Below are 16,672 nucleotides of genomic sequence, written 5' to 3'. Positions count from 1 at the left end.
TTATGAAGATGAAAGAACATTGTATAACCATAAGAAAAGTGTCAATAACAGATAATTTACAAGTTAAAAAAAATTGACAAGATTAGAACAGAATAGAGGGAAAAGGTCTTAAAGAGAGTAGATGAAACAAAAGCTAGTCAGTAGCTGGTCTAGTGCATATATTCACGCGGGTAAAAGTAAAAGTAAATTAATTTGAACAAAACAATGAAGGGGAAAAGCTTAAAACTTAAAGCACCTTAAAGAGAGTTAAAAAATTCTTCATTCCAATTAAAATAGAATAAAACAAACTCTTTAATCTTTCACTCACGAGACTAAACTCTATAATTAATTTACAAAAAAAAGCAACACTTGTGCTAGATCCTTATCAACATTTATGTATAAAGAAATGTATAAATGAGGTATATTAAAATCATAGATGCCTTTATCGACCAGTTTCGGTCTTTATTTATACCCTTTACAGAAGGTCGGAATACGCTTCCATATCTACAATAAACCAGATAAAATTTTACTGTTTAGTTGTGACCAATTAATAAGGGAGGTCAAATTAAATTTTTTGTGTTAAGTTATATCTCTTTTCTTGTATTTTTATTGGTTACTTCTCTGAATTCTGATTGGATTAATCACGGACCATTTTCCAGTGAAAATTTAGAGGGGTTGTAATTTTTGTTTGTTTTGTTTGTTTTATGGTTGTGTACTTTATATTTAATGTATAATACAATATGTTTTTTGTAATATACTTTTATTTTAGTTTTTCTATTTGTTTTTTTTATCGTGTTTTAAATGGTGTCTTAAATGTCGTGCACGCCTTTAGAAGTAGCCCTCTAAACTCAAACAACTTCACTCTTAGTAAGATATCAAAACCAATCAGCCTTATATCTAAGGCCCTTAGCACACGCAAGGAAAGCAAAAGAAGATAGTAAGAGGAACGAAAAATGCCTATATTTAATTAATTAATAAAGAATACTAAACAAGTTTCGACAGAATACTTATCAATAAGTAATTTTAAATTATGATTTTGTTCTCCTAACGTCCATTACAGTTGACCATCTTCCGTGCTGTGAGGGGGGACTTATACTTATAAAGATTTGATCGGAGCAAATAATTTTTTGTTAAATTTTTTTGTTTTCTTTGTACTATTTTTTGCAATATCTAAAGCTTTAATATTTTACATAGACTAAAGAGTATAGTGCAAAAGTAACATTCAATTGGATTATAATAATTTGCTTCTACTGTTAATTGAAAAGCTTTTACTCTAACTAGTCAACTTGCAACGTTATAATTATATATACATGTTTATTAATTATCTTTAAGCTATATAATTGTTAATTAGAGAAGTTAATAAAGTACCTTTTTTATAGTTTTTTTTAGTTCATTGGCGGCGTTTAAAAAAATTATATACTATAAATTTATTTATTAAATTCTTTTGGGGGTTCTACGGTTTTTAAACTTCCGAAGCGTTTCTTTCCATCAACTAGTTTGGTGCATTCTTCTACAATGTAATATTTCATTCACCATAAATTTTTTAAAATTTTCATTTGTGGACTTATAAAAAATATTCTTATAACTATCGAATTTATGATCACTTCATAGAGCACTCGGACCTATCCATATATAAAATTAATAAATTACCTGGTTCAACCTCTTGATACGGAAATTGATTACTTTTTGTCCATGGACCATAATAAACCTCCCTAATATCAGGAAAAACGTAAAATTAAAATTTAAAAAGCTCATATGAGTTGTAAAAGATAAGGTGAGATAGGTATAAGCTTACTAAATATAACACGAAAATTTAACCTGATTCCTATAATTAATCCTGAGGTTAGCGTCGCTGCAATAACACCGGTAACAATGGCGTATTGAGGGTACTTGGCATATCTATTTAAAAATATCTTATTTTCATGTTTTAATTTGCGAAAATAATTTGTAATAGTAATACAGTGTACTCAGTTTAATCATTCTTAAGGGTAACCACAACACTTGGCATCATGATAACGTAAACAGAATTTAAACGCAGGGTAAATTTGTTAATTAAATAACTTCCATATAAATATTACCAAGTTAAATGCAAAATTATGTAGCCATATTTGTTTTTTGTTTCCTATTATGTATATCAGCTTAAAAATTTTTTACAGGGTTTTACGTATTTATAGTAACATAATTTTCTTACCAATATATATATATATTAACTAAGCTTTTGGTTAGATATATTACTTTATAAATTTTGAGAACCAGGCTTTAAACTTAATGAAATAAATAGAAACAGAAGATATGTTTAAAACGGAGCTTTTTTACCATTGGTTTAAGTGAGAGTAAGAGGTAAGAATAATATATTTTTATTGTGAAATATACTGGATATATTTTTCATTATTTTTAAACCCTCATGAGAATATAGTATACTTGGCCAGTTTTTCTTGCTGCCCATCATTAAAACAAACCGATAAATGTTACACCTCGCAAATATAATTGTGTCAAGTTTGCTAAAATCCGGTTTCTAAATGCAAAATGCCTAGGAGAGCAATTTGCAAGCTAAAGGGGTGTCTGCACATGATAATAACAATTCAACTACCAGTAAAAAGAGATATATCCCATCGAAACCTACACTTAAACAACCGCTAGCAGGTTTTGGCGTCATCTTCGACGAGCGATTAACTTGGCGGTAACATGTAGAATTCATTGCAGCTAAGGGCAAAGTAGCAATCCACGCGCTCTACCCGCTGCTGTGTGCAAAAAGGACATCGTCCCTGCGCAATAAACTGCGCCTCTATGATATGTGCGTGCGCCCTCCGCATCTGCTGGTTAGGTATACTAAATTCTTTTGACATTGGCACTTCTGCGGAGAAAACAAAACAAGCTCCTGCGTGCGGAAGGGCACGTTGTACGACAACATTTCTGGAGGCCGGCATTTACTATCTTTATGTCTCTCTGATACTTAATAGAGATCATTAGTTTATTTAAATGGTACGGTTGTCGATTGTGATCTGCACAGTGGAAGAAAAATCCTTTTTATTCGCTATAAATAATCCTGGGGGAACATAAAACCCTTTGGTATAAGCTAGGTGGCGAAGTATTTGCGGTTTGCTGCTCTGGGGTTTATTAATTTTTTGTTAAGAAACGTATATATTAGTTGACAACGCGCCATTTGTCCAAAGACCTTTAACCAACACATTCTGCTCCTTCTTGATACCATTCATAATTAATTCTACTCTGGATAATCACTCATATTCGTATTAAACTGCACTGCTTCTTAACTTTATATTAATGTTATAATAATCATACAAGACAAAATTTAGCTGGCTGGTATATCATAACAATCTTTCTAAAACCCATTTAATATGGTCTTCTAACATTGGTTCCTTTATGGCAAGACACTAAATTTCAAAATTGGCCTCCTGCATCTTTTGTTGAATACTACTCTGTTCCGCTCTTAGTATAACTTTTTATATAGATAAACACTTCTTTTCGTAAAAATGAGTCAAAATTCATTGTTAACGCTCAAATTCTATTCTTACACTTCGTAACTTTCTCATTCTTCTCTGTTTAGCACTCTATACACTTTTTTAAACATGTCGCTATTTACAAATATTACCAGTTTGACAAATTGTATCATTCCTCATTTACACTATTTAGAAGTTAATATTTTCGTATTTATCATTTTTTAGTGGAAGAACCTTGCGAGAATGAAAACAAGGTTTTTTTCGTGAAAGATAACTACCACAATAATACTTCACCCTATTAGAATTTTTGTTTAAGGAAGTTGTACACGTAGCCACCAGACTAGAAAAAAAGTGCGAGTTGTCACCGACGGGAATGGTACCCGCGACCTTGAGGCTCTGCGACAATGCTCTATCACTTGTGCTACTCACCTGTTTGGTAGATAAATTACCATACAACTTTGGTTACTGACCTTAACTTTCCACCACCAAGCGCATAGTGAAATTTAGTTTCCTTCCTTATAACTAAGTGATACTCCATTGAATTATTACCCTTGAAATTTTGACGGCTTAGTCCATACTATGAAAAATTTAATTAACTAAGTAAGCTTTTTAAAATTAAGTTGAACAACTAGAATGGTTTTTATAGAGAACCTTCTTATTTTAATAACACTTGTTAACTTCATTTTTTAACTTATCCATTTGACGTCCCCTCATAATAGCCGGAACTTAGTAACAGAAGTTTTATCAAAAAGGGCGAATGACTAGAGAACCCTTACGGAAGGTAAATCTTATATAAAATTGTTTACAAAGTTTAATTTTTAGGATTTAGATATAGAGGGACTTAAAAATTTGTGGAACCATGAATTTTTTTTTTTCTTGTGACAAATAGTACGAACCCGTCTCGAAAGTATACGCTATAGAATGTGCAGAAAATATTACGATAATTATTTGAAAGTATAAATGAAGTAAAGTCAAAGATTGTTATTAAGAACGAGCTAAACTTTATTTAATTCACATACAGATCTACAATTTTGCTTTTAATGTTATTAAAGTTTTCGTGCTCATCTCCAAAAATCTTTTTAATGGTGTTTAGAAAAACAGCCTTCTCGGATTCCGTAGCAAATTTCTTATAGTTTTTAGGCTCTGAATTAAAATGCCCAAACTCTAAACGTTTTCGACGTCGTTCCATGATTTCCGTTTCTCAGACTTGACCATGTCGCCCATAATAAGACCCAATTCCAATGGAATTAGCTCTGGAAATAATATAAGAATAGGAAGAAATGCAATATTAAACATTTCAAGTCCCAAAAAAGGTTCTGAACTAAGTCTGTTGGACTTAACCATAGCTGGCAGCTCCTTGAGGCTCTTTTCCCGGATTCCATTAGTTAATGTTTTAACCATATCCTTACTTGGTAAAGGCTCTCCAAAGTGTAATATGTTATTAGTATTTGCATTTTTCTTAGTAGAGTACTTTATTAAGTCATATTCGAGATCATTAGAATACCAGTTGCCTTCAATATCACTAGACAAAAAATGTGAAAGTAATTTCTTTCTTTTAGTTTCGTTATTAGTTACATTAATAAACCATTTACTTAACTCAGACATATCTTTAAACTCGTGAAAAGGGGAGGAGTTACCGTTAAAGTAAAGGATAACATGGTTACTAGATGTATTTCTTATACAAAAGATATCTATAGCGAAGACTTCTTTGCTAGCATGGAATACTGAAATAAAGTTTCTGGGTTTACTTTTATATAGACCCAAAGGATAAACTTGAACGTCTTTAGATCCTAAAATAGCACTTATTGCTATTATTGCTCCTTTTTCGCTTAAACTTTTTTCTTTTACTTGATGGATTACAGCCTCTAAAGCAGCCTGACCCATGTAATGAGTATAATTTTCTGAATTTTTGTTCCAGTATTCCTGTATATATTCTAGATATACGGCGTGGAAGTCGATGGCATCAGCTATTGCTTTTATTCTCTCTACAGGGACATCCCACCAAGTTTTTGGTGTGAATTTTTTGGCATTGTTAGCTTTAAAAATTCCGGAATAAACGTAAATAGGGCTGTACGAAGAAATATTCTTACATGACGACAGGTTTGCAGATGACATTCTATCGAAATCAAAAGAAGGGGTCATATTTTTCATATTATTTAAATGAAGATGAGGAAAATTAGATTTGCAATCATTTTTTAGCGTCTCAAATATTTTATGAGTATCCCAATTATTTCTTAAAAGGCAGTGAGCCAAGGTTTCGTAATATGTGATTAAGTGCTTAAAAGTTAATTCAAAGGGGTCCGTTGCATAAACAATTCTTGCTAGTTTGGCTTCGTAAGCATCAATATTTACATCAAGGGAAAGTTTAATTAATTCTTCTAATACAGATTTTGCTTTATCCAGTGGAGTCTTAAATAATTCAAATAGCGATACTGTATATATAAAATAGTTTATAAACAAATATTATGGTAATTAAATAACTTACCTCCGTGAAGACAAAGTAAAATGCAAAGTACTGACTTAAGATTAAGTTTCCGAGGCTCTAATTTAAAAAAAATATAAATAATAGTTTTTGTGGTAGAGCACACAGTTAATACCACGTACCCATAGCAACGACTTTCAAGTGGGACTTGAAGAGATAGACAGTTAAAGGGGCTGCTAGATTATTAATATTATTATTATATTAATAAATTTAATCATTTACATAACTTGATAATTTGGTTTTAAATTTAATTCGTAAGTACTTGTAAAAAAGTTAAAAATTTATCAAGTTAATGTCTAGGAGAGTTTTAAGAATTTTTTTATTAAAAAAACGGCGACTTGTTTTAATGACAGCAGTTTGATGGGAATAAAAGTACTATAAGAAAATTCCTTTTAAAATGTTAAAAAGTTCAAGTGTAATAAAATACTATTAAATATTAGACCCATTTTAAGGTATTTAATGAAAATTATTGTCATAAGAAAAGAATGTTTTCATAAATATTCTAAAGAAAATATAGTTTATACAACTTATCAATAAAATTTATACAAGCTATTCTTCCTAACGAAATCTAACATTAAACCTTTCTTTTTTTTTTTCTTTTAAGAGCTACTCAAGTGGTTGCACTTTTCTAATTATATTTTTATGATTAATGCACGGTCATGTACCTTAATTTTTTAGTACTACATCTTATAAGCAAGAGAGGGCTATTCACTTAGGCCGCACCTCTAAAATTTATATATATAATAATGAAGACTAAAATTAACCACATGTAACGAATTGATTTTATAACTTTAATTTAAAAACAAATAGAATAAGCTAATAACTCAAGGTTGTACTTGGAAAATTTTTGTGATTATTTCAAAGTAACTTGGGCGTCATAAAGTTAAGGTAGAACCCTACTTATAAGTGAAAATTTTAACAGCCAGAAATCGTCTAAACTCATAACAATAATTATAAAAAAAGATGTTTCAGGCCCCGAAAGCTTGATTTTGCCATGTTAATAATTATCCTATGGTTTTCAAAAATTGCCCGTTAGGAAATCAAATATTGCTACATGTGGTTCATTTTAGTTCATAACAAAAATGATTAATCTAAACAATGTAGTCCTTCTGGAGTAAGGTGCACGCCAAAATATTAATTGTATAAATAAAAAAAATTAGAAAATAGGTGCAAAACGACTTCAGTAATTCGTACAGGGAAATAAGAAAAGGTTTAAGCGTAAAAATTTAAAAGAAAATTTATAATATTGTTATAAGTACTTCGTTTTGTTTGTACCATTGAGGAGGATATACTTGCAATCTCTTATTTAATTAAGAATATTTTTTACTGATATTATAAGTATTACTGTTTAACTCCTAAAAATATTTAATACTAGTCTATTTACTAAAACTATTAATTTATAAAGTGAGCCTTTTGTAAAGGATATGGAACCGCATATCACCAATAATAACGCCTCACTTAAAAATCAACACAGAGACGTAGGGAGCCAATAAGAGATCTGCTTCACGCATAAAGCTTTTGTAGACAAAAAAAAATTTTAGTAGTGGCCATTAATTTTCTGCATGCTAACCTCTTTCAGAGCAATTTATAATGTAACTTCGTTCATTCAACTTTCAATAAGTAATTAGTGATAACTATCGTGTAAATGAAAAAGAAGGATATTTTTATTACCACATATGATAAGCACCTACAGTACCCATTTTTTTTAGTAAAGAATCTGTAGTCTATGCAGAGTTTTTTAGGTGCCTATGTACGTTTTGCCAAAATAGTATTACCAAAATGTTGATTGTAACTTACTAAATGTATTGTTTTTATTTCTTTGCCATTTTCAAGACGATAACGCTATAGTTGAAGAGCGGTTCCTAAGTTGCGTTATGGCAATACTCTCGCTCTTTTCAGACGGAGTTTTATTAAAATTTCCCTGTTCTTTTTTGTGATATAAGGCCTTGGAGAGGAAAGTTAAACGATCTTTATAGAGGAACTTAACTCCAAATATTTTCTTAAAAAAAAGCTTTTGTAAATTTTGTTAAATTCAAAGAGATATTTCAAGTCTTGGAACTGGTTTATTTTAAAGGAAGTTAATAAGTATACTATATAATAGTAAAAAAAGTTTTTAGGCAAATAATTTTTTTTTTTACTAGCTACTTTGATTCCTTTTTCTCCTAAAAATTTTATTATAATAGAAGTGCCTACACGTTAGTTCGGAATCACTAAGGATTTTTAGTCTTTTACGAGTAGCTTTAAAATTAGTTAACTATTAGTTTCATATGATTTGTTTTGATAACAACCTCATTTCTTTTTATTATTTTTTGGAGCGCTTTTTTAGTTCTCTCTAAAGATGTATTTCCTTAATTACTTGGGCTTTAGATAAAACGAATAGATGAGAAGACACGGGCACTATAAGAAAATCCTTTAACACTCTTACGAACCCGACCTTCTACGTAGCTTTATGAATTCCCTTAGCCCCCTTTTAGTTTATTTGAATTGAATACCCAAATATAATTTGGAAGACCTTATTTGAAAAAGCTTCAAATATTGCAAACAAACGAGTTATTAGCAGGTTGTTAAAATTTTTTTCTGACGAGTCTCATGCCTATAGCTAACTTCATACATTTATAGAAGATTATATATATATAATTTTTAGGTGTTGCTTTTTTAAAAAATTAGCTTAGTGGAATTTTATCTCATATACGTGTGTGAAATTTAAATTTTATTATTTTTTTTAAACCCTTACACAATTTTTATAAACAACACGCTAAAAAAATTAAAAAAAAATGCTAAGGAAATAAAAATTTAGTACAAAAAATTCGTGGAGTGAATGCCATAACCGGTAAACGGTTTTATCAAAGGAAAATTATCATTATAAGGTTTTTGCGCCCCGCAGCTTTGCTTAACTTTTACTCATTTAATTAGGGCAGCATATCACCATTGCAGTTTGGCTTTTGAAGGCCTATGTTAATAAAAAATTGATTCTTTAAATTATTGTATTAAGGCTTACCAACAAAAAGTTATAAAACTTAACAAACCTCTACGCGGAAGGTGGCTAATGACTTTTATATATATTTACTAGGAAACCACACTATATACTACTATTATTTACCTGTACTATACTAAGAAGCTACCATATATAAGAAGTAAGTACTCTTCAGATAGCCATAACGAGACGCCCAGGAAGTTTTAGTCAAAACTAAGCTTAATCTCTCCAACTCCGAGAGCACCTCTCAAATATAGTAAGATAGCATTAATATTTTAGAATCACTGTCAAGTTAGTTCGGAAGCATTTAGAATCGCTGCAAATAGCATTGCTTGCTGTGTCACTCCTTATGCAAGCCTCTTAACTGGACTGATGTAAGGGCCACATTCCTCGCTTTTACCGCAAAACTATTAACAAAATAATACACAGATTTGCCTAACTTAGCCTAGTACTCCCCAAAGTCAAAAGAACTAACTAGCTGTTGTCCAAGAAGAATACGATTTAGTAGACAGCATAAACTAGTATATAATCAATAGCAGAGGAACAATTCCCCACCGGCGTCCTTACAGAATACAACTCTAAACTGTAGCCATAAAACTACCTGTAAAGACCATAGGTAGAGCCCAACAAAGGTCCACTGTTTACTTCCGGTTATACCATTCCATTATTAAGAACAGGTCTTTCGACCCGGCCACTAGACAATTTTAAGCTCTCCTAGATCTAAGTTAACACGGAATCCTTCATTCAAAGCGCAAGAACCATAACCACAAAAGCTTGATTTGTAGTGCTTTTCTTAAATGAAGCAAACTAAAGCACAGTTGATGTTTTAGCTGGACACAAAAGACCTTAAGAAAAGGAGAGGGTTGTTAACTAGTACAATGTTTGTTAGTTCCTACTTTATACGTAGAAACTACTCCTCCTGTTTTGTGTTGGAACAAGACCATGAAAGCAGGTAGTGCCAGGGCCCCTCCATGCAGTCGCTGAAACTACCGTGCTAAAGCTTGGATTTATTTATAGTCCGATCTTTTTCGGACTCTTTACGATAGTAGCCTAGGATAAATACGCTTACTTTTGCTTTACTTTACTAAAATGGGTACCAAACTATCGCGAGGTCCTCAAGGTATAAACCATCAGCATCACAATACGCTATGTAGCACCTAGGCAGCTAAGGAAGCTTTAAATGAGGACCCAATTAGCCAACATCGCTGTGGTCGCAGCGCGCCGAGCACACCCGCACTAAGCTAAGATAGAAGTACTGTGATCACATAAAAGGTTGTTCATAGAGACGAGCGTAAAATCGCGTATCTCATATACATGTATTTTCAATAGTTTAATTATATATAAAATAGTGTCATTAAACTGAGCTGTACCCCGTAAAGGACACTAGAATTGTTCTGGTGAGTTTTAGGATAGCTTTGGATTATAGTCCCCTCCTGAGTAACTTAGAAGAAGACAACGATACTTAGTATAAAGATCAGCCGGATCTCTATGAAACCCAAGCAAAGGTACTATAGTTTGTTTTCAGTGTTGCATCGATAAGAAATTTTCCATTCCTTTTTTATTCTACAGAAATTTAGAAGGTAACCAGCTTTCCTCTTTCGGCGAAGACTTCGAAAAAGCTTTTGTTAAGAATTTATATTTTTTGTTGGGTATCTATCTGGGGAATAAAATTTTTAATATTTGTAGTAAGGAAAGGAACCCTTTTTTGATTTTAAAATTTTCTTCATTAAATATTACTAAATCTAATATGGAATAAGTTATTTACTAGTAAAAATTTATGTTTTGCTGTTATTACCGACTTTTTCATTTATTCCACACGGTGAGATACATGTCTGGTGCTTACGCACGGATCTAGATAAGGTTTATCAGTCGATCCTTTTTTAGAAATGTGATTATAGTAAAATGCTAAATCTGTTCAGGTGAAAGTTGATTGAGGCGTATTTATAGGTAAGTCCATATTAATTTTATAATTTTTTACTGGTTTTTTGGCTTTAGCTCAGGGGTGTTTAGAAAAATTTTCCTTTTTCCGGTAATTTCAATTCATATAGGCTCCAGGTTGTTATCTCGACTTCTAGAATTGAATTTTAATAAGGATTCTAAGCGAGTTCCTAGGTCAGATTAATTTATAAAGGTTTCTCCCAGTTCGGAAACTTTAACAGGAGAATAGGAATAAGTTAGCCCGAAATAAGAATAAATAAAAGGTGGACAAGGTCAACGGCTTTGGGTTTTAAATCCTAGTCTTATGGTAAAAAGACATAGCTCGCCTGAAGTGTACTTATCTAAAAAGACTCTCCCTTGGAAACTTGTTTATCCTAAGTAAGAGGCACATGATGCTATACTATATCGCAAAAACCCCAACAATGTAGGTAAATCTGCAAAATAAAATCTCGTTCCACGATAAGCAGTAATCAGGAGCTCAGTTAATAAGAACCGATCTGGATAAGGCCCGAATCCACTTAAGCCAGCCTAAAATATATTGGCTCGCTAAGCAACGTTGTTGTATTAATGTTTTTATAGTCTACGAAAAGAGAGCTTAACAGGTGCATATAATTTCTGCTTCTAATCCCATTTTGGGCGAATGGAACTGATTCTAATGTCGTTCAAGATTTTGAGAAAATTGCCACATATTTGAAGAAAATGTTTTTAGCATAAAAAAAGGAAGACTAGGTTTCTTTCTTTCATTAAGTATTTGCTTAAAAAAATTACTCTTAAAAGGCCTAGAGTCTTTTCATTTTAAAGTTAGTCAAGCTTGGTTAAGAAAATGGACAGCATCTGCCAATTTATTGCCTTGCATCGCTTCCTTGAACCCCTGATAGAGCTTTATTACTGTTTCATAGAGGTTTGTTTCCATTTACTTCTTTTATAGTGCTTTCCCTGGGGGATCTTTCTATCTCTATAACCATGAGCAAGGTACAGCGTGGTAGTATTCTCTTACTAATTCTAACGTAGCTATAGCAAAGGAACTATTATTCATTATGTACCCTAATACCGTTTCTGCAGTATCTTGTCTTTTATCATAAAGACGAGTTTGTTCGTTCCATCGAGAGAGATAGGATTAAAAATTTATCCTTAAATAGACTGGACGTTGTTGAACTGATTTCAAATCTTGAAAAGGGTCTTTTACTTAAGGTTTTACCTTAAAACGAGTTCGTAATGTCTTTGGCTAAGTGAATCCTAATACATCCGTGTTAGCATAGCTGTGTAAAGTTTTTCTCATAGCTTCAATATAACCGAGTGTATTTGCAAGCATGGGTAAGTTAATGGAAATCCTTCTAAAGAAATAGAGTTTCTACTTGAATTTTATGGTTTAAAGAGCGAAGATATCTCACTTCCGTTAACGAAAACCACTTTCACCTTTTAACGCCTTGTAAGCTACCTTGCATGAAGATTTGTATGCTTAGCTTTTGTCTTTGTTTGATTCCCGTGTATAAGACTACATTTGTTGACGTGAATAACTGTGTTCCCTGGTGTACGGAAGTCATTGTTGTCTGCCCATGAGGCTTCTGTTTAGCTTTCAACTAAGGTACATCCGTCAAAGTTTTTGGGCTGTTTAAGGTTCAAAATGTATTCTTGCTTAGATTAAGTGACCAAGGACTTTTTTTTGGTCACTATTAGGTGTTCATCGTTGTTGTTGCGCACGAATCTCCCAATTATAGTTGCGGTATACTAAATATCCGGTCCTGTGCTATCTGCTAAATTTTTTAAAGTCGATGAGTTTGTAGTATTCCTAGTTTATATAATTTTTTTTCTTGATGTTGGTTGTAACTTACCCTAGTGGGTTGTGGAATTTTGTATTTCTTGTTGGTATCTATGCTGTATAATTGAGTTAGTTGTTCACTTAGTTTTTATTATTTATTTAAAGTTTTATTCTGTTAAAGGTAAATTATTATTTCGAGTATAGTTTAAGTGTCAAAGTCATCTTTAATGTTATATTCTTTTGTTATGTTGTTTTTTAGAAGACTATCAATTATGATTTCCACTTTAACGTCTATACCACAATGTTTTCCAATTTAGTAAAATATACGTTCGTCAATTTTACTTTGTATTCTAAATTTCCTATAAATTCCTTTTAAGAAGACGAGCTGAGTCTTAAAACGCGCTTTGTGTTCTTTCCGTAAAGCTAACTTAGTAGTTTTCGCTGTTTATCGTCAAGGTAATCCTTAATTAAGTAGAGTCCTTAAGATATACAAACGAAAACCGACTTGGAAAGGTTTATGTGTAGAAAGGCTGTTGTAATATCAACAGCCCTGACTGGTAAACCTCTGATATTTGCTAGTAGTAATCATAAGGGGTCCTAGGATAGCACTGGTGAATAAGTTTACTCATAGTCTATTTCTTGGGTCTGCTGAAATTCTCTAGCAGTCAAACTTGCTTTGTATAAATTTTAACTTTTAATGTATAGTTTCCATAATATAGTATTAATAATTTTATGCTTAGGTATGTCCGTGGTTCTTTGTATTATAAATACTTTGTGTTGAAGTATGGAGGTTAAATCATTTTGGGCGGCTTGTAATCTGTCTCGTTGTCTGCGATTTTGGCTTCTTTGAGTGTTAAATAAGTAATGGTAGGTAATATTTCAATTGCTTTTGATTTGTTTGTTTGTTTCATAATTCGATTCCAATAAATTGTTTAACATTTGCTGCTTGTGTTTTTGGTTTTAAATTCTTCTCGTTTATTAGAAGGTCTGTGAGTTCGTACGTTAATTTTCTATCTGAGTTTATTAAAATGTTATTGTTTTCATTAAAGTGAGTAGGATCATTAGTTCCTTTTATATTAGTTACATTAAAATGTCTTTAATATGATTTGAAATTGTTTATTGTTTACTTGTTTGCTTAAAGCACTCCAGTTATGACGTTTGAAATGTATATTGTCTTATGTTGGTAAGGTTTTGCGTGTTGCCTTCAACGTAATTTTTGTTGCTGTTCATATTTATAATGGTCTCTATTAAATAGCTATACCTGGTTTTCTTCTCTCTTTATGTCCAGTTGGCAAGGCGATTACTGTGTTTAGGTTCTTTCGCTGGAACAATCTGTTTCTTCGTGTTTATCTTAAAGGTTTGTTTTGTTTAATAATTTTTTCATTTCTTATGTTAGGGGAGTGGTAATTTTTTGTTTAGTTTGGTTTGTATTATACATTTAGTAGTAATTTCCTGTTATTCATTCTGCTATTCTTGATTATTTTATATTTTTTTAAATTCTGATATCGTCTTAGCTTTAGGGAGAATAAAAGTATTTTTTACTATCAGTTTCTCTAAAATAATGTCTTCGTCAGGTTGCTTTTTTGTCGGTTCTCCTGCGGTGTTTCTCTGAAAAGTCTTTTTTTAGTTTGCGTTTCTTCAATAATAGGTATACACAGGTTTATGTTGGTACATTTTGTTCTGGACGTTTCGCTTTTTAGTACATTGATTCATTGAGGATATGTTTTGATCTATTTTATTTTTGTTAAATGGAAAGGTGTCATTAAAAAATGACTTTATTTCGATCTAATTTCATGAATTGTTTAAGTTTTAGTATGTGCGTTCATCTTCTGTAGAGTCCATTGGTTTTGATAGGAGTACCTCCTCAAAAGCCCGGCCTTCTGATATATAGGTTGCTCAGAGTTATGTATTAGTGCGCTGCAACCCAGAGATTTGTACTTTCTTAGATCTGATTGTTTTTTTGTGCCATATATTTCGTGAGGAGTTTGCGTTTTATACCTTTATGGAAGTTGTTTGTACTGAATCTCCGTTAGCTCCACTCCCGTATTCTGCATGCAGATTGGACAGTTGAAAACTGGAATCGGGGTCTTGTTACGTGGCGTGGTATGCTTCTCTGGCTAAGCATGTGTTGTGGCGTCTTTATTACGGTAATTATAATAATTACTTTTCTGTTTGAGAGTCTCATTTATTGTATTAAGTTAAGCTTTAGTTTTAAAATAATAATTGTGGTTTCCGGTCCTTCGATTAACTTATTTTTGATTTCGTCTTTTGTCCTTGTGGATATAGCTACGTACTTGAATTTTGCGTTTGTGCCGGCGTTGATGTGTTTGTAAACCTTGGGAGAATGTATATTTTATTCTAATGTTTGAATCTAAAGTAACTGTCCGGGTTTGAATCTTCCTAGTGTTTAGTGTGTTTTTTATGCATTTCAAGTTTCATGTATACTTAATTATCGTTTAATCGTGAAGGATTGTATATTAGGGAACATACATTTAAGTTTTTTATAACTATTACGTCCGTAGATGATATGCTCTTCGTTGTTAATGTGAAGCGCTTTTTAAGATAGTGATATCTTGTGTATAAGGTGGTGTAAAGATCATCTTATTTCTTAGCTCTGAATATAAATTTCTTATTTTTTCTTATAACTGCTTCGTCGTTCCAGGAAATAACAGTATAACCTTGCTCATCTAACTTACCTACTGATATTACCTGCTGATGTTAGCATATGTTAATTTGTGTGTTAAGTACGGTTCTACCTTGTCTAGTATAACTAGATTGCCGGAGTGATAAGTTTTAAAGTTGTCATTTATTGTATTAATTTTATTATTCCTCTGTGATACAATAGTTAGGAACTGTTTGTCGTTCACATAGTGAAGATACGCCGCGGTATCGAGGATTAGTTCAATGTGTTCGTTTCTGAAGTGGTTTTCCTCAGAGAGTTGCGTGTTGTACTTAAGGTTTTTTAACTCTTTTTGTTTAAGTATACAAGCTTTTTCTATATGCCCCGTAATTCCACAAAAAATATGTAGATGAGTTTTTTAATTTAGGGCATTTGTGTTTAAGGTGAGGCTCTTATACAGGGTATTACTGGTTCGTTTGTTTATTAAATTTTTGTGTGTGTATGAGTATTTGCTGTCCTAGGTGTTTTCTTTTTGAATATTTGTGTTTGCACAGTTCATAGTATCTGTTTTGCTTGTCTCTGTTTAGTCAATTTTTCGCTTAAAACATTCACTCGTATAACGTATTCGTAATTTACTTATTTTTTTGTAATGGGGTTGCACTGTTACTGTGGCCTGTACGTTGAAAAATTTACCAATTCTAATTTTTTTTTTCCATAGCTAATACTTTGAGTATAGTGACTAATTTTGGGGGTGACTTTTTACTGTCACCATCTACTGTAGAGTTGTGTGACAAACTATGCAAGATATTCAACTCTGTTGTTGTGACTCTTAAAATAAAACTGAACACCAGATCAAGGATTTTCACTCTTCTCGTATCCCTGTAAATTGTGCTGAACTACGAACAGCACAGACGGGACTAAGTAAACCTTGTAAAAAATTCATTGTGGCCCTCCTCTGTCTATAAGACTTAGTGGGCCTCATCTTGATGGTTTGCTAACCTATTTTTTGGTAGAACGGGCTAACTATCTTGTCTCCAGAGAATAAAAAATGCTAAGACCTTCATACATTGATATGTTAAAAAATATTTGACCTGTTGAATCAAATCTACTTAGTAGAGGACATAGACCTTGCTTTTGACTTAAAAGTTTGAAGACACTCACAAGGGTTTTTTTCAAGGAAGCGTTTACCTGCCCCTCAATCTTGTTACTCTACTTTCTACATTAAATATTGTCCAGAATCAAAAAAAGGCCCTAACAGATTCTTTAAGGAGTTTAGAAAAAGCTCTGATAATTTTACTATGGTTACGTGAATGGAGGACTCTCCTGTTATCAAATTAAAAAACTTTTTTATTCAGGTCTTAGTTCTCTAAACTAATGTCTTTTTTTTTTAGGCGGTAATGCTTGTATTAAAGGCATGTATTAACAGTTCAAAAGATTTAAGCTTGTATATAAAACCTTTCTA

At 32.0% G+C, this 16,672-nt stretch overlaps 1 long non-coding RNA gene across 2 annotated transcripts; it reads left to right on the top strand.

The window, feature by feature from the left end:
- Positions 1–12,107: 12,107 nt before the first annotated feature.
- On the top strand, positions 12,108–16,454 carry LOC135145495 (uncharacterized). 2 transcript variants are annotated; one of them, XR_010283463.1, is made up of 10 exons: positions 12,108–12,260; positions 12,326–12,416; positions 12,472–12,554; positions 13,331–13,457; positions 13,846–13,947; positions 14,165–14,238; positions 14,649–14,737; positions 15,436–15,547; positions 16,062–16,140; positions 16,224–16,454. It is a non-coding gene; the product is annotated as an uncharacterized LOC135145495 (long non-coding RNA). The 2 variants fall into 2 exon arrangements; XR_010283462.1 differs by having other exon boundaries at positions 12,108–12,416.
- Positions 16,455–16,672: the final 218 nt, after the last annotated feature.

Source organism: Zophobas morio, unplaced genomic scaffold (genome assembly GCF_036711695.1).
Source record: "Zophobas morio isolate AGI-343-1 ecotype UQ-CSIRO unplaced genomic scaffold, CSIRO_AGI_Zmor_V1 ptg000155l, whole genome shotgun sequence".
Taxonomy (NCBI): Eukaryota; Metazoa; Arthropoda; class Insecta; order Coleoptera; family Tenebrionidae; genus Zophobas; species Zophobas morio.
Note: the sequence above shows the minus strand (reverse complement) of the source record. Positions and strands in the feature narration are given on the sequence as shown.